Source organism: Eschrichtius robustus, chromosome 13, assembly GCF_028021215.1.
Source record: "Eschrichtius robustus isolate mEscRob2 chromosome 13, mEscRob2.pri, whole genome shotgun sequence".
Taxonomy (NCBI): Eukaryota; Metazoa; Chordata; class Mammalia; order Artiodactyla; family Eschrichtiidae; genus Eschrichtius; species Eschrichtius robustus.
Window position 1 is genome coordinate 66,641,690 of NC_090836.1, and position 20,189 is coordinate 66,661,878.

The following is a 20,189-nucleotide window of genomic DNA, read 5'->3' on the forward strand; positions in this document are numbered from 1 at the left end:
GGGGAAAAGCATGTTGACTGCAGAATCAGCAGAGCTGGCAGCTAATTCTGGCTTCTCCACCTACCTCCGCTCCACTCCTGGATCTTACCCCCGCTAGCCCACCAATTCTCTCATCTCTAAATAGTCAGAATGTCAGTATCTTTCTTATTTGAGGGCCATTGTGAGAACAAAAATCGACAATATATATAAAGCACTTAGTTCATTGCCTGACACATAGTAGGAGCTTAATAAAAAATTATTAAAAACTGACATTAATTATATATATCTGGAGTAACTGAGGCAGATGTTATAATGCAATGCTCGAATCTGTTCTAATTATACCCATGCCTTTATTAAAAGCCTTTCATGCTTTCCATTATCTTATCTAATACTAATCAATTGTCTTTTACAGGTAGAACCCATGGCTACTTTTTAAGGGACAAAATATTCTGTAAGATTCTATTTTATGCCAGAATCACTTTTTTTCAGAATTATATATATTATTATATATAAAAGCCATTATAAAATATAATTATATATTGCATAATTATGTAAATTATATAATATAAATATATGATGTAATTATATATTATATGAAAGCCATATATATATACATATATAGAAACATATACACATACATACATACATACATACATATATATATATATATATACATATATACACATACCTCTACAGGGAAAGAGAGGGGAGTTATTTCCTGGTTTAGATTTTCACAAAGGTCTTATATGTATTGGCTTGCCCCGGATGCTAATGGATACTTAAACCACATGATACAACTTCACAGAGGGTCAACTGTACTCAAAACAATGTGATAAGTAAACTCAGCTATGTGAAGGGGTAGAATTAAAAAGTCACATGAATTAGGGACTTCCCTGGTGGTCCAGTGGTTAAGACTTCGCCTTCCAAGGCAGGGGGTGCGGGTTCGAGCCCTGGTTGGGGAGCTAAGATCCCATATGCCTTGTGGCCAAAAAACCAAAACATGAAACAGAAGCAATATTGTAACAAATTCAATAAAGACTTTAAAAATGGTCCATATCAAAAAGAAAAAAAAAATGCAGAGATATTAAAAAAAAAAATCACATGAATTAAAAGACTGCACAAGATCCACCTGAAAATTCTTTTCTGACAGGGGACTGATTTAGGCTACACCTCAGAACCCCCAGCACATTTAACACTTCTGATTTAGGGTATTTTTGGAATACCCTACAAAGTTTGGAGAAAAAAAGAAAGAATAGAAAATATTTAACATAAAATCACAGTGAAAATAAATAAGACTAATATAGAAACTACTGTCATAAGCTGTAAAGAACATGAGAAGGATATTCCAATTGATTTTAACCTCTCCCTACAGCAGATTAATAGAGTGATAATTCTTATTTGGATATCTAATCCATATTAAAGACAGTGATTTAAATGGCGCCTGTGGTGTATGGAGTATAAGATATATCAAAGGCCCTGAGTCCAGGCTATAAAAACCTTAGAACTTTATGATTGGCATGTATTTGTGGGATTTTTTTTTTAGAATGTGGAATAGGAAATTTTACCTAGCTAAATTTAAATTCCCACTAATACAGATTTTCATCTCCTTTAAATTGAGATCTGTATGTTATTTGAGTTAACTACCTAGATATTTTATATATAGATATATCAAATAAAATTAATGTATCAGAGTATGATAGTAGAAATGGCATTTTCAGATAGTTGAATTTGTTTGTTTTTAATTATAGCAGTGTTCTCTATCAGCTACAGAAACTGTGGAATATGTATGTTATAAACATAAACATAAATAACCTTATTCTTTTGAAAGACCACAGTAATTTCAAAGAACTATTTGCTGTTGATATGCACTAAAATGAAACACACTAAAGTGATAAAACAGACTTTGGATCTTAAGGTTATAGTGACTGCTATTAACATTGAACAGATCCAGAGACATGAAAAATGGGCTGTCTGTACTCTTTGCCGACTCAATGAGAATATCTTATAAACAAGATCAGTACTTGTGGTTAGCTGATTGGTATGGATGAAGAGAACCTTAAATTCACAGTACAATATTTTCTATTCCGCATATGTGAGTCATCGTTGCAAAAGTAAAACCTTCACTTCCTCAAAAATAAATCTCCTGCTGTTTCAATGAGATCGAGCATTTCAATAATACTCATTTTAAATTTAATATTATATTATTGGGTCCTACAGAAAAACAGACAGAGGGTTTAGTATGTAGACATTTACCCATTTATATAACATCATTATATTTGGGCCAAAAAAGGGAGAATTCAGCAAATTAGTTATTTCTTTTTACATTGTACCGAACATCTTGAGACATCTGGATGTTTGACCATCACTAAACTTAATATGATTAAGCAAGCATTATGTTTTTTATCTAAATGACTTGGCACCTAAGAGAAACAGATTTAGTGATTATTTATTAACCTTCAATTCCAAGGAAAATTAGATAATTTTCTACTGTGAAACATAAAGAGAAGCCATTCACTACAATAAAACCTGTTGCCTAAATCTGTATCTGAAAGAAAACATAATTGATGCCAGTAGATGTACGTATATTGATCTTTAAGACAAATCACAAAAAAGATGGTGAATTAAATATATGTAAGTTTCATAGGCTAAATTTCACAAGCGAAAACTTGATGAGAAAGATTTACTGGCTCCCACATCGGTGAGCAGCAAGGACACCAGGCAACACTTAAACTCTGTTAAAGCCTTTGGGATCTGAACACAGCCACTCAGGGCTTCTGCTTGGGTACCACAGCTCCAGAGAGGCAACCTAGCAGCCATAAGGATGCTGTTAGACTAATCGAATCGGTCTCTTCCACTGTCAATACTTTGTCAAAATAGTCTAAGGTGACAGATGGGTCAGGGAATTTAGGAGTCTTGCCAATGGGCATGAGATTAGAAAGTGTCAGGTTGTAGCTTTATGATAAGAGCAGACTGAAGGGAAAGTGAATGCAACTAAATGGAGATTCGGAATCATGCTGTCAAGCTGCTTAGATAGATAGTAAAGCTCTATATCTGGGCAGTGAGGAATCTGAGTGTGGTAGGAATGGAACTGACGAAGTTTGAGACTGAAAAGATTAAAAAATAAGAGAGATTGGAAGAGCTATATATCATGTCAAAAGCAATCATTGTATGCATATATATGTATATGTGTTTGTGCAAACCTGTACACGTAACCTATGTGTACCTATCGCATAACCTATCGCATCCTCCTCCTCGACTCCCTCATTCCAACTCCCCTTCCAGGGAAGACCATATAGCTACAAACATTTTAAAGCCTGTGTATAAAATCTACAAAAAAAAGAAAAAAGTATATTACTACATTTCTACCTATATGCTGCAATATGGACATTGTTACGCTTCACAAATTCACTTGTTGTCCAAGTTACATAGGAGGCCTACTCTCCTGTATCTGGTAACCGGTCCTGATTTCTCTCTTTATTCCACAGCTTCTTCTCCCTATCAAATTATAAACTGCCTTCTGCAATTTGTTTCTCTGATGTAGCATATTCTCTGTCAATTCAAGTACTTCTGCCGGCTTCCCTTGGGAGCTTCTAAGATGACAAATGACTGCTTTATCATTTAATTCATCTCACTATAAAGGAGTGTTTGTCATTATAAGCTTTATTTTCTCACACTATAGCTGGCTGATTGTGTGACCGTAAAACCTTAGTTTTGTTGTATCTCAATTGTCTCTACAGAATAGAAATAGTGTATACATTGTCATTAAAATTTCTCTTACTGAAACTGTTGTGGCCAAGATGAATAGTGTAGTAAGCTGGGCCTCAAATATATTGGAATGCTGGTGGGGATTCAACATAGATTTGGTGGGGAGGGCAGATTCTGACCCTTCTGTAGACACTACCTAAGAGTGGAAGTCACATGGCCTTTTATCCAGACATGTATACTTTTTGGTTTATCAATATCCACAAAGGCTTATAAACCCATCTTCAGCTCAGTGGTCCGCAAGAAGTAGCCTCAGTTACCATCAGAGAATAGCAACCACCCAGATATTGTAAGGAAATTTAATCTCTCATTTCTCAATGTAACATAAATTTTTGTATACCTGCTCTAGCCCAGCAGTACCATAGTGTAACTATGAACAGACATGGTTCCTTTCCTCAGGGAACTGAGAGAACAGAGCAGAAGTCAGACAATAAAAGAGGAGAAAATAACATATACATAAATATGCACCTTATAAAAAAACCATTTCTGCCGTGATAAGAGAATCACTGCTAGGGAATTCTGAGAAGACAAGTAAAATATATTGCACATATAAACACACACCTTAAAATAAGCTCAATGAAAGAAACAAATTGGTCAATGATAGAGGATAACTACTGGGTTATTATGGGAAGATGATAGCTTGAATATATCCCTGCTACCCTTGCTGCTACTGTAGCTGACCCAAGCAGCTACCTAGGCTTCCTGTGCTGCCGGAGCCTTGAAAGAAAGAGCACTTGGGGGAATTTTTGCTTCATGAACCGAGGAAGAGGCAGGGACCAGTGGGGAAAGGCCTGAAGGGAGGCCCCAATGAATGTGGTAGATTCTGGTGCAAGTCTGGCCTGCGGGGTGGATGAGTAAAGGCTGCCTGCAAGAGTGGTCCTTGCTGGGTCTACCAGTCTCCCCAGGCCTTGAGCAGCTTCCGGGTGAAAGAAGGATTTTTTTAATCATGAAACAAAAAAAGCAAAAACCATGAAAGAAATGATTATTCAACATGACTGTACTAGGATAAAAATTTATATAAAAAGAAACTTTAAAAAGTAAAAGGATAAGCCAGATGAAGAAAGTATATTTTTTTAAAAATCAAATAGCCTAGAAGAAAAATGGCCTAAAGCATTTTATTCAGAGAAAATTAGAATGCCAATAAAAATATCAAAAGATATTAAAGCTCACTAGTAACTTCTGAAATACGAATTAATAGATACTGACCCAAATTAATCTTACACCAAGGTGGTAATAAAGATGTAGAAAGGTAAGACTCACAGACGTTATTGGTTGAAGTAGAAATTAGTACCACTACAGAGGAGAGCACCTTCAAAACACCTGGTAAACTTGAACATGCTCACAAGCCCTGATTCACTAGTTTTCCTACTAGATGAATGAATTCCCTAGTGAAACTCTGGCACATTTTTATAAGGACTTACATGCAAAGATGCTCAGATCTGCTCCCTTTGGGGGAGTGAAACATAGCAACAACCTGATTATTCTTCACTACATAAATGGATAAACTTTGTTCACACGGTAGGATAGTGAACCAAAATGAAAACAAATGAATTTACATATATTGACCTGACTAAATTGCAATAAACAGGGTGATTTTGAAACACCAGGTTGAATTTTTAAAATGTATTAAATGATTTGAACTTGTCAAAATGTATTCAATGTAAAAAATGTATTTATAAAAAAAGTTATATAAAAACTTTAAATGTAGAAAATAACATGATATATATTGTTCATAGAGAGATCCATATTTTATAAAATATAAAAACTGGACCTAGAGACTGTCATACAGAGTAAAGTAAGTTGGAAAGAGAAAAACTAATATCATATATTAATGCATATATGTGGAACCTGAAAAAAATTGGTATAGATGATGTTATTTACAAAGCAGAAATAGACAAATGTATGGATACCAAGGGGGAAAGGATGGGTGGGATGAACTGGGAGATTGGGATTGACAATATATACACTACTGATACTATGTATAAAATAGACAACTAATGAGAACCTACTGTGTAGCACAGGGAACTCTACTCAGTGCTCTGTGGTGACCTAAATGGGAAGGAAATCCAAAAAAGAGGGGATATATGTATACATATAGCTGATTCACTTTGCTGTACAGTAGAAACTAACACAGCATTGTAAAGCAACTATACTCCAATAAAAATTTTTTAAAATTATGCATACATCTACCAATGTCAGGAAAGTGATTACAGCTGAGAAGGAAGGGAGGGGAAAGGAATGGGACAGTCATTAGCTACATGTGTAACATTTGATTCTGAATGAGAAAGCACCTTGATACAGAGATGTCAGCATGTCAGTATCTGTGCACGGAAGTGGACGTCCTTCGTAATATTATTTTTATTTGATGAAATCACAACTATAGTGGGAGATTCACAGACACACCTCTTAATAAGAACAAAAACCACAGTTTCTCAAGGAATAAGGTAGAGTTGAAAGGTCAAATGTCATAGAGGTGAAGAGGACAGGGGCTTGGTGGTGTGCTTTGGGATCAGGTGTGGAAGAATCCAGATGCCACCACTTACCAGACCTGAATCTTTCAGATAGTTATTTAACCTCTTGAAGAATCGAAGTTTTCCTCTGTAAAGTGAAGATAATAATGGAATCTACTTCCATGGTATTATTGTGAAGCAAAATATACTAATGTAGCATATATTAAAAAGTTGGCACTGTGGCCAGAATAAATGGTCCATAAACGTTGACATAGTCCATTCATTCATCAAGATATTATTAAAATTCCCAGTCTAAACACATAATGTCATGAAGATATTATGAGGGCAAATGGAATGATATGGTAATTTAATAACAAGCATTAATTGAATATCCACTAGGCTCCAACACTTTCCATAATTTACCTGTAATCCTCCAAATAACCAGGCAACAGCAACTCTTATCCTGTGTAAGGAAACCCAGGTCCTAAGAGGCTCAGTGCTTTGGCTGAATCTCCAAGCTCGTGAGAGTTGTGAGGTCCAGATTAAAGCCAACATCTGACTCCTAAACTCGTTTGTTTACAGTGATATTCAACCTGGGCTTCCATTGGCTATGGCAGCTTTAAAATGTTTGAGAACCATAATTCTACACTATGTTACCTTTCTGCATACTAGTAGATACTTCCTGAGGTTCAAAGAAAGGCCAATATGTACTTTGGTGTCAATATAATATTTCAATTATCATATACAATATAATGCAGGTAAAGTTTAAGAACAAAACTGCTTAACCTTAAGCATGATTTTTTTACTGTTTTACATTGTATATTATAGAATTTGGTATAGATGAATTAGTTGACAATAGGTTACTGACTTAATATGAAATAAATATATACATACATACACACACACACACGAAAATAATGCAAAAATGAACCTTATGTTTGAAAACCTTACACCAATCTCTTCTCATTTTTAAATAAGTTTATATGCGGTGAAAACGCAGCTAACCATGTCCCATGTCCCAGGGCAGGAGACTTCTTCAGGTGCTCCCTGTAGAGGCTACTGAAGTGTTATAACCTCTTTCCATCAGTGGTGTGAACCTTTCTGAGGGCTCATGGTGGCATGGAAAGATCTGACCTAAGTCAGGGGAGCTGGGTCCCAGTTTCACAACTACCATTCACCAGGAGGAGGTCTATAACACACCAGGGAACTCTGAGCTTCACCTTTTCCAGGCTTCAGCTTTTCTTTCAATATAATGGAAGCATTGGCCAAAAGCATGGAAGTAGTTTTCAAATGTACTTTAAGTCCTAGACCCCTTTGTTTACTTAAAATTTTAAGCCAAAGTCAAATATGTCAATTTGAGCCTGGAAAGTGGACATTGAGAACTCTCCCCAAATCCTTGGACACATCTCCAGGAACACTTTGGAACAATCCAGAGATAAGTCAGAAAAAATTAGTGGACAAGATGAATTCTAAGATTAAATTAACTAAGGAGAAAATTGTGGGCCCCAAAGTATGACCAACGTGGTTTGAATCTCAGATCCTCCACTTACTAGTTGTCTTACATTGAGCAAATTGACTAACTGGTATAAAACTAGTTCCCTGTAACCTACCTTATAGTGTTATTGTGAATATTGAATAAGATAATGCATGTGAAGCACTTAGAAAAGTGCCTGGAACCTTAAAAAGAGATCAATAAAGTAACCTACTCATCAATTTACCACCACCAACATCATCATCATTATTGTTATGAAATTAATCAAATGTATGAAAAAAAAACCTAGCAGTTGCCTGGCACAAGATGTGTGTGTATTACACCGCCATCATTTTTCCTACTTTTATGCCAAGATATCTACCCTATATTGGGCTCTAGAAGCTGTTAGATTATATTAAAAGGTAATGATGAATGAGACAGCAACCTCAAAACGCACTGATGAAAGTTATTTTCTGCAGATTAGAATGAATATTGAGCTAATGGTATTTTTGTGAGAAACTTTCTTCCATCTCCAGTAGTTTAGTATCTGCTTCTCTGGATATTTTAGTGGTTGAGACATTCCTGGCTACACAGGAATGTGAAATGTTCATTAAAAGAAGAGTCCTAGTCACTGCCTTGTAAAGATGATTCTGACAGCCTAGTTCTTTATGAACTATTTGTGTGTTGGCTTGTCCAGACTTTGGGTGAGTTGGCCACTGAAGCAGAAAAATCACCACCAGGCTTGTCATATATCATTGATGCAATGTGCCTTTCTATGTGCCTGGCTGAGCAGCTTCCAATGACATTTGACATGGGGTTTTCTCCCAAGGCCATGGCATGCTGTGTGCAGCAAATCTGAGCTAAAAAACTAGTGTATGGCTGGGTATTCTTGGTAGGCCTCCAGGCATTTCACGTTCATTTATAAAATGCCTTCTTTCTACTTCAAATTAATCTTATGTTCTTTCCAATCACCACTGTAATACTCTTTTGACTTTATATTCTGACAAGCATGAAATAGCCTGATAGAATTGAACTGCAGTATAAAAAACCAGAGTTACTACAGTCAGAAATAAAAGTCAAAAACCAACTCTGCAAATTTACCTTCACAGCTGTGTTAGTGCACAGTTCAGGCCGTTTCTAGTTTTAGGACTCTACATTACCTCTACATTATGTCTTTGTGTTGAATTAAGTTGTAGGTATTATGTTTACAGAGCAGTTAACCTGTCTCCAAAATTCGTAACGCTCCTGGATGTTCTCTGACTATCATTGCAAATGGAACTTCAGTGTTGGTTTATGGAAAAGCTACTAAAACAACAGAAGGACAGTTATCACAAGTCTCTTTATGAAAAGCATTAGCTTGTGGTAATTAATCTGAATAGGACATTTATTTTAGTTCATCTAAGCAAATCAATCTAAATTTTTTTTCGTCCTGGATATATCGTTTAATGCCCATTTAGGTTCAAATATTATATTTCTTTAAATTGTTAGTCCTAATGTATGCTGTTGGGTGATCCATTCATTTAATAAGCACGTATTTGGCACCTCCTATGTGCCTGGCTTTTGGAATTCAGAGGCAAATGGCACAAAGTTTCTGTCCTCATAGGGTTCCTGGTCTGATAAAGGAGGAAGAAAAGTAAACAAGAAATGTGTACGGTGCATCAAAGTCCAGTGGTAGTAATGTGTACCAGGCAAAGGGGCGACAGAAGAGAATGGGAGTTCAAGGAAGGCTTCCTGGAGAAAGTAATCTCTGAGCCGGACAAAAAGGGGTAGGGACTTCCCTGGCGGTCCCGTGGTTAAGACTCCGTGCTTCCACTGCAGGGGGCACGGGTTTGATCCCTGGTCAGGGAACTAAGATCCCGCCAAAAAAAAAAAAAAAAAGGGTAAAATGATGACAGGCAGTGATGGGAAGTTTGTTAACCAAAAGGATCCAAGTAAAATGGAACTGAATTAGGGAAATTGAACAATTTGTATGGGGCTTTATGTTTAAATAACACTTTTATGTATTCACCCACTCATTTCTTCCCTTGAGGTATGCAAACCAATATCTATCTTATTTTATAAGTTAGAAAACTGGCTCTCAGAGTTCCCACTCAGTGACTGTTACCTGAATGAGATAAATCAACAAATATTTACCAAGTGCATAGTACCTCTCTGTGCCTCAATTCTTTATCTGTAATATTAGCATAATAATACCTCTCTCTTAAGATTATTACGAGGAATAAATAATATATGCTAGTAACATAGAACACTGCTGGGCTCAAAATCAGTGTTATATAAGCCAGTTATTATTACTAGTAGCAGTAGTAGTAGAATGCCAGATACTGTTTTAAATGCTAATTGTGAGCAAAACAAAAGCTAATTTTCATGGAGTTTACAGTGTAGCTAGAGCAGACAAACAGATGGAGATGGTAAAAGGAAATGAAGCTGAAAGATTTGCTGGAGAAGGGAAAGGCACAGATTGCATAGGAATTTATAAGCATGCTAAAAATTTAGAATTTTAAGCAAAAAAAGATCTAACTTATGCTTTGAATGAATTACACACTGAATAGATTGAAGAAGGGCAAGGATGGAGAGAGTAGACCTGGTAGAAGATTATTCAGAAAATGGTGGCTTTGGGTCAGTATTGGGGGGGTGGGGGCTGAGTGATGAAGGGGTGCAGAGAGAAGTGGTCAAAATCTGGATATATTTTGAGGGTTACCAGGCAGAATTCACTGAAGGATTGGATACATGGTGTTCAAGAAAAGTAGATTCCAGAATTTTGGCCTAAGCAGGTAGATCAAAGCTGGCATCTCTTGAGATGGAGAAAGATTTATGAGGAAGACAACTGGCAGCACAACTCGAGATTTTAATTTTAAACAAGTTAACACTAAATAAATTGATGAATATATGGTATTGCAAAAGACCAAGGGATTGACTTGGGTTAGGAAAGATGGATAGAAATAAAATGAAGAAAGATACTATGATGGCTTGAAGATCCAAAGTGAGAGGTGGGAATAAGACTCAGAAAAGAGAAAGACTGTTAGGTTCTGAATCAGGGACGAATCGGGTAATGAGGACTAAAACTGGAAAGAAGTGATCAGCACGTGGACTGCTAGGGTGAACAATTTAAGCTACATTTACTAGTTGATTGGCGACAGTTAAAATTTTCAAAACAATTTGAGCTAAGGATCTTCATGTTTATCATATTATATTGAGCTAACTGTTTATGTGGTTTGCTCTCCCACTAGATTATAAATTCCCTGGTACCCTATTGACCTTTGTGTCATCACTGCCCAGCACAGTGCCTGGCACATAGTGGGTACTCAGTAGTTGTGGAAGTAAATTGAAAAGAAATGGTTTGTGCCCATGTAGAAACTCTAATTGAGATTGTAGGTTTCCTGGGTCTGCTGTTGTATAAATGCAAACCACTCATGCTTGCAGAGCATTTGGGGTTGCTGAGAAAGTTCCAGATATCTGCTTAGCACCACAAAGAAGGGGAACCCTCACTTCCACATCCTACAGACAACTCTTAGCATCCTGCTACTTCCTTATTTTGCCTCATACCAGAGTCAAGAGCAACATTTCAATGTGTCTCTTACATTTAATTTACTAAACTCCAGGTCAAATTGAACCCTGGTCTACTTGAAGAAAAATACACAGATGTAGTTTCTCCTTCCTTGTGCACGTTCATCTATCTTTACTCTAATTCACTCAAAACTCAGAGAAAAACGCATCTGCATCGAAACATTTGTATGGCATTGATTGTTCCCCATGCGATTATGCCAACAACAACAGTGTGAAAACATGGGGGTGAAAATCATCTCTGTAGCTTCTCTTTTGTGGGTTTACACCCTAGTGAGGTAGGACAGATAGCCTAAGATGTGTCTCTACTTTTCTCTGAGATTTGTCTTTTCAGTAAGAGTGTATTTATTATACCTCCTGCTTGCTTTTAGCGAGTGATAGATTTCTTGAAGATAGAACAGATTCTTTTTCACTTGAAAAAAAATTTATTTTTGTTGTAGTAAAACTATTTCATTAAAAAAGTTTTTAAAGATATGAGACTAGATGTGATTTTAAGCTGGCACAAACTGTTCAAATTTTGATAACATTAAATCAGATTAGAGGTGTAGGATACCATTTTGTTTTCCGCTAGCCCCACTTACAGCCAAGTGCCCATCATTCCAAACTATCTGCCTCCATCTTTGTTCTTCTTCCTTCTTCCCTCTCCCCTACTATTCTGATCTCACATAAGACCTCTCACACTTTCCTATCTTATCTGTCAACCCAGTGATCCCTCATAATTGAATATTTGAGACCACTGGAGAAGCCTAAGCAGTATTGGAGCTCATGAAAGTTATATTTGCTAGGTGTATGGTATACCTGCTCACAAGGATCTTCTAAACTCCTGAGAGACAAGGCATATAAACAAACTTTACTAAGTGTGATTCATGCTTCAATAGATATCATCCAGAGGAGAGGGCTTTGACTTTTTCCGGGTCAGTCAAGGAATATTTCACTGCAAAGGTGATATTTAGCTGAATCTTAAGGGATGAGTAAGAGTTTGCCAATGAAGGAAGGCATTTTAGGTTTAAAAAAAAAAAAGCAATATGATAAAGGGAATAGAGGAAGGCAATGATATGATCCATTTGGAGAAAGGAAGTTAGATGGGACGGGAAGGAAGAGTAGTGAAAGGTGAGGGACCAGACGCTGGCTGGGCAGATGTTAAAAGATTGTGAGCAGAGGCATGCCATCATCACATCGAAACAGTATGGAAGATGAATTAACATAGGTACTAAGTTCACATAAAAGTCTATGTCCATAGTCACTGTGAGGTGGGACAGAGTCAAGGGAATTAAGAGGCTGGACGGAATCAAGAGATTTACAGGAATCAGAATCCACATCAATTCATGACAAAGTGCAGGAGGGCAGGATGAGGGAGAAAGCAGAAGTAAAAGTTTTAATTCCCAGCTGCCATTAACCAAAATAGAGAATAAAAGATATTGGCTGGGGTTGAATCAGCATGAGGAAGATAATATAGCTGATTCTGGAACTGCTGAGTGTAAGGATCCTGTGAGCTAACCTGAGTTATATATTTGGGAGTCTTTAATAGGCAGAAAGGTTGAAGTCATAGGTGTGGATGTAGTGACTCAAGGTAGAACGCATAGCATAAAAAGGGACATGGGATGAAACAAAAACATTTGACACTGTCCCAAGAGCACAGATTTGTTCCTTTGCCACTGTAGTCAAATTCCAAGAGCCCCTGAATGGGCCTGGTTCCTCTAAATTAGTCTAAGGGATGTCAGCCATACTTCTGAGAGATCTCAAATATATATTCCCTGGTTTACAAAATTCAAGTAAGATATTCTCATCCTTTAATGATGCATGAGACTGCCAGACAGTCCATTAGCCAGAGGTCGCTGATATCATCTAGCCACAAGGTTTAAACCTCTGAGGTCTTAGAAAGCAGTTTTCCAAGAGGCTGCAGAAATGTAGTTCTCCTTTTCTTATGAATACCCATAGGAGCTGGTATCACTATAAGATACTATGCAATCTAAGTCCCTCTGGAAAATCAAAATGCTCATAAAATAATGCTAAGGTCTTGTCAAATAAGGCCTTACCCAGCCATATTCAAGGAGGAAACCATTCCTTCTGACTTCTGAAAAATGGCCAAAAAATAATGTCAAAACATATCACAACTATTACTCTATATTTAATAATGATGGAAATTTTAACTTTCAAGGATCCTACTTAGAAATCAAAAAGCAGGACTTTCAAAGTTACGTTGCTTGTTTCTGTGTGCGTGTGTGTGTTTTGATTTTTTTTTAACATCTTTATCGGAGTATAATTGCTTTACAATGGTGTGTTAGTTTCTGCTGTATAATAAAGTGAATCAGCTATACATATACATAAAAAACAAAAAAGGTGGGAAAAGGAGAAATTCCTCCCTCTTTCTTCTTACCCAGTTGCTTGAGCTGGGGCATCTATCTTCTGCCCTGGGCTTCCATGGTTCTCAGGCCTTGGGACTCCAACTGGTTTACACCACCAGTTTTCCTGGGTCTCCAGCTTGCAGATGGCAGCTGGTGGATTTAAAAAAAAAAAAAAAAAAAGTTACATTGCTAGTTACTAAGTAGAGAATGCCCTTGCTTTCCTCACCTCCTTCAGGGTGAACCAGGAGGTTAGTCACTTTAGTGTGTGTGTGTGTGTGTGTGTGTGTGTGTGTGTGTGTGTGCATATGCACACCTGAAATCCGATAGATAGTCCATGATCTTTTAAAATTTGTTTTGCTTTCCCCAAAAGTTTGTTTGGTTTTGTTTTTACTTAATCACTCTGGGCTTACGTTTCATCTTAGCTACCATTTAATAAGTTTCTTGGATATTCCAAACCATAGGAGTTTTACATTCTTTATTTCACCTCCTCTTCTGTTACTTATATGAATGAGATGTTAGCATGGAGTTCTATACATAAATCTGAATCTGCAAAAGGCTAACCAACTTGTCCAAGGTCACACATCCACAAAGACATAGAGCCAGTGTCTGAAACTAAGTCTTTCTGACACAAAAGCCCCTGCTTCGAGACACAAGGGATGAACTTGCCCAGAGAAAGAGACTACGTGAGGATACAGCAGAAGGCACCATCTGCAAACCAGGGAGAGAGGCCTCAGGAGAAGCCAAACCTGCAGATACCTTGATCTTAGACTTCTAGACTTCAGAATGATTTCCCAGAAGCTCTATGACCCTGTGACTGTGATTACTGGATTACAGCCCAGGGATAGGCAAAGCTGACCTTCAGCAACATTACTGATCTCTCTTATTAGTAGTAATAATTATAAGGAGATTATCTCAGAATTTCTATGTGAACAATCATATTGTTTAAAAATAATGACTTTTTGAGAAGCAAGAAGAACTACAGTCCTGTAGCCTGTGAACAAAAACCACATTCACAGAAAGATAGACAAGATGAAAAGGCAGAGGGCTATATACCACATGAAGGAATAAGATAAAACCCCAGAAAAACAACTAAATGAAGTGGAGATAGGCAACCTTCGGAAAAATAATTCAGAATAATGGTAGTGAAGATGATCCAGGACCTTGGAAAAAGAATGCAGTCAAAGATCGAGAAGATGCAAGAAATGTTTACCAAGACCTAGAAGAATTAAAGAACAAACAAACAGAGACGAACAATACAATAACTAAAATGAAGACTACACTACAAAGAATCAATAGCAGAATAACTGAGGGAGAAGAACAGATAAGTGACCTGGAAGACAGAATGGTGGAATTCACTGCTGTAGAACAGACTAAAGAAAGAAGAATGAAAAGAAATGAAGACAGCCTAAGAGACCTCTGGGACAACATTAAATGCAACAACGTTCGCATTATAGGGGTCGCAGAAGGAGAAGAGAGAGAGAAAGGACCTGAGAAAACATTTGAAGAGATTAAAGTTGTAAACTTCCCTAACATGGGAAAGGAAATCGCCACCCAAGTCCAGGAAGCACAGCGAGTCCCATACAGGATAAACCCAAGGAGAAACATGCCGAGACACATAGTAATCAAATTGGCAAAAAATAAAGACAAAGAAAAATTATTGAAAGCAGCAAGGGAAAAACGACAAATAACATACAAGGGAACTCCCATAAGGTTAACAGCTGACTTCTCAGCAGAAACTCTACAAGCCAGAGGGGAGTGGCATGATATACTTAAAGTGATGAAAGGGAAGAACCTACAACCAAGATTACTCTACCCAGCAAGGATCTCATTCAGATTCGATGGAGAAAGAAAGAGCTTTACAGACAAGCAAAAGCTAAGAGAATTCAGCACAACCAAACCAGCTCTACAACAAATGCTAAAGGAACTTCTCTAAGTGGAAACACAAGAGAAGAAAAGGACCTACAAAAACAAACCCAAAACAATTAAGAAAATGGTCATAGGAACATACATATTGATAATTACCTTAAATGTGAATGGATTAAATGCTCCAACCAAAAGACACAGGCTTGCTGAATGGATACAAAAACAAGACCCTTACATATGCTGTCTACAAGAGACCCACTTCAGACCTAGGGACACATACAGACTGAGAGTGAGGGGATGGAAAACATATTCCATGCAAATGGAAATCAAAAGAAAGCTGGAGTAGCGATACTCATATCAGATAAAATAGACTTTAAAATAAAGAATGTTACAAGAGACAAGGAAGGACACTACATAATGATCAAGGGGTCAATCCAAGAAAACAATATAACAATTATAAATATATATGCACCCAACATAGGAGGACCTCAATACATAAGGCAACTGCTAACAGCTATAAAAGAGGAAATCGACAGTAACACAATAGTAGTGGGGGACTTTAACACCTCACTTACACCAATGGACAGATCATCCAAAATGAAAATAAATAAGGAAACAGAAGCTTTAAATGACACAATAGACCAGATAGATTTAATTGATATTTATAGGACATTCCATCCAAAAACAGCAGATTACACTTTCTCCTCAAGTGCACACGGAACATTCTCCAGGATAGATCACATCTTGGGTCACAAATCAAGCCTCAGTAAATTTAAGAAAATTGAAATCATATCAAGCATCTTTTCTGACCACAACGCTATGAGATTAGAAATGAATTACAGGGGAAAAAACGTAAAAAACACAAACACATGGAGGCTAAACAATACGTTACTAAATAACCAAGAGATCACTGAAGAAATCAAAGAGGAAATCAAAAAATACCTAGACACAAATGACAATGAAAACACGACGATCCAAAACCTATGGGATGCAGCAAAAGTAGTTCTAAGAGGGAAGTTTATAGCTATACAAGCCTACCTCAAGTAACAAGAAAAATCTCAAGTAAACAATCTAACCTTACACCTAAAGGACCTAGAGAAAGAAGGACAAACAAAACCCAAAGTTAGCAGAAGGAAAGAAATCATAAAGATCAGAGCAGAAATAAATGGAATAGAAACAAAGAAAACAATAGCAAAGATCAATAAAACTAAAAGCTGGTTCTTTGAGAAGATAAACAAAATTGATAAACCATTAGCCAGACACATCAAGAAAAAGAGGGAGAGGACTCAAATCAATAAAATTAGAAATGAAAAAGGAGAAGTTACAACAGACACCGCAGAAATACAAAGCATCCTAAGAGACTACTACAAGCAACTCTATGCCAAAAAAATGGACAACCTGAAAGAAGTGGACAAATTCTTAGAAAAGTATAACCTTCCAAGACTGAACCAGGAAGAAACAGAAAATATGAACAGACCAATCACAAGTAATGAAATTGAAACTGCGATTAAAAATCTTCCGACAAACAAAAGTCCAAGACCCGATGGCTTCACAGGTGAATTCTATCAAACATTTAGAGAAGAGCTAACACCCATCCTTCTCAAACTCTTCCAAAAAATTGCAGAGGAAGGAACACTCCCAAACTTATTCTATGAGGCCACCATCACCCTGATACCAAAACCAGACAAAGATACTACAAAAAAAGAAAATTAGAGACCATATCACTGATGAATATAGATGCAAAAATCCTCAACAAAATACTAGCAAACAGAATCCAACAACACATTAAACGGATCATACACCACGATCAAGTGGGATTTATCCCAGGGATGCAAGGATTCTTCAATATACGCAAGTCAATGAATGTGATACACCATATTAACAAATTGAAGAGTAAAAACCATATGATCATCTCAATAGATGCAGAAAAAACTTTTTACAAAATTCAACACCCATTTCTGATAAAAACTCTCCAGAAAGTGGGCATAGAGGGGACCTACCTCAATATAATAAAGGCCATATAGGACAAACCCACAGCAAACATCATTCTCAATGGTGAAAAACTGAAAGCATTTCCTCTAAGATCAGGAACGAGACAAGGGTGTCCACTCTCATCACTATTATTCAACATAGTTTTGGAAGTCCTAGCCACGGCAATCAGAGAAGAAAAAGGAATAAAAGGAATACAAATCGGAAAAGAAGAAGTAAAACTGTCACTGTTTGCAGATGACATGATACTATACATAGAGAATCCTAAAAATGCCACCAGAAAACTACTAGAGCTAATCAATGAATTTGGTAAAGTTGCAGGATGCAAAATTAATGCACAGAAATCTCTTGCATTCCTATACACTAATGATGAAAAATCTGAAAGACAATTTATGGAAACTCTCCCATTTACCATTGCAACAAATAGAGTAAAATACCTAGGAATAAACCTACCTAGGGAGACAAAAGACCTGTATGCAGAAAGCTATAAGACACTGATGACAGAAATTAAAGATGATACCAACAGATGGAGAGCTATACCATGTTCTTGGATTGGAAGAATCAATATTGTGAAAATGACTATACTACCCAAAGCAATCTACAGATCAACGCAATCCCTATCAAATTACCAATGGCATTTTTTACAGAACTAGAACAAATCATCTTAAAATTTGTATGGAGAAACAGAAGACCCCGAATAGCCAAAGCAGTCTTGAGGTAAAAAAACGGAGCTGGAGGAATCAGACTCCCTGACTTCAGACTATACTACAAAGCTACAGTAATCAAGACAATATGGTACTGGCAAAAAACAGAAACATAGATCAATGGAACAAGATAGAAAGCCCGGAGATAAACCCACGCACCTATGGTCAACTACTCTATGGTCAACTACAAAGCAGGCAAAGATATACAATGGAGAAAAGACAGTCTCTTCAATAAGTGGTGCTGGGAAAACTGGACAGCTACATGTAAAAGAATGAAATTAGAACACTCACTAACACCATACACAAAAATAAACTCAAAATGGATTCGAGACCTAAATGTAAGACCAGACACTATAAAACTCTTAGAGGAAAACCTAGGAAGAACACTCTTTGACGTAAATCACAGCAAGATCTTTTTTGATCCACCTCCTAGAGTAATGGAAATAAAAACAAAAATAAACAAATGGGACCTAATGAAACTTCAAAGCTTTTGCACAACAAAGTAAACCATAAACAAGATGAAAAGACAACCCTCAGAATGGGAGAAAATATTTGCAAACGAATCAATGGACAAAGGATTAATCTCCAAAATATATAAACAGCTCATGCAGCTCAATATTAAAGAAACAAACAACCCAATCCAAAAATGGGCAGAAGACCTAAATAGACATTTCTCCAAAGAAGACATACAGATGGCCAAGAAGCACATGAAAAGCTGCTCAACGTCACTAATTATTAGAGAAATGCAAATCAAAACTACAATGAGGTATCACCTCACACCAGTTAGAATGGGCATCATCAGAAAGTCTACAAACAACAAATGCTGGAGAGGGTGTGGAGAAAAGGGAACCCTCTTGCACTGTTGGTGGGAATGTAAATTGATACAGCCACTATGGACAACAGTATGGAGGTTCCTTAACAAACTAAAAATAGAATTACCATATGATCCAGCAATCCCACTACTGGGCATATACCCAGAGAAAACCATAATTCAAAAAGACACATGCACCCCAATGTTCATTGCAGCACTATTTACAATAGCCAGGTCATGGAAGCAACCTAAATGCCCATCGACAGATGAATGGATAAAGAAGTAGTGGTACATATATACAATGGAATATTACTCAGCCATAAAAAGGAATGAACTTGAGTCATTTGTTGAGACATGGATGGATCTAGAGACTGTCATACAGAGTGAAGTACTTCAGAAAGAGAAAAACAAATATCGTATATTAACGCATGTATGTGGAACCTAGAAAAATGGTACAGATGAACCGGTTTGCAGGGCAGAAGTTGAGACACAGATGTAGAGAACAAACGTATGGACACCAAGGGTGGAAAACCACGGTGGGGTGGGGATGGTGGTGTGCTGAATTGGGCGATTGGGATTGACATGTATACAATGACGTATAAAATTGATGACTAATAAGAACCTACAGTATTAAAAAAAAACAAAAAAATAACTAATACTAAAATTTCTTTGGGTTATTTGTATGGAAATATGTTAATATAAATGTTTCAGACATTACATGAAATTTCTAAAAATCTTATATGTTCTGGTATAATGTTATAAGTCATAATTCTAGTTATTACTTTAAAATGTATATCTCAGAAATAACTAAATTTCCTTGTCAATTGCAGTATTATGAACTTTCATCAAATCTTTAACCATGGTCATTATTAAGTCTTTTGTCATTTACAGACAGTTCTGAGTGTACTCTGATGCTTTTGCAAAAATGTTCCTATAAAAGGATTTCATCTTCAAGGAATTCATGGAAAAGACTCTGACAAGTACAGGTTTCTGGTAACTGACTATACTGCTGAGCTCAATGAATAAGCATTTTCAGAACTCTAATGGAAAACTGAAGAATTCATAAAAGTGCTAACAAAAGATCAAGATGAAAAAAAAATTAATTACATGGGACTGAGTGAACTGATGAGGATGGTTATAATTTTTGTGACTTTCTATTTGAATAAAAAAAAAATCCCCCCCTAAAAAGTAAATAAATAAATAAATAAAACTCATTCTGTTCAAGTGTAAAAAAAAAAAAGATCTCAATCTAAG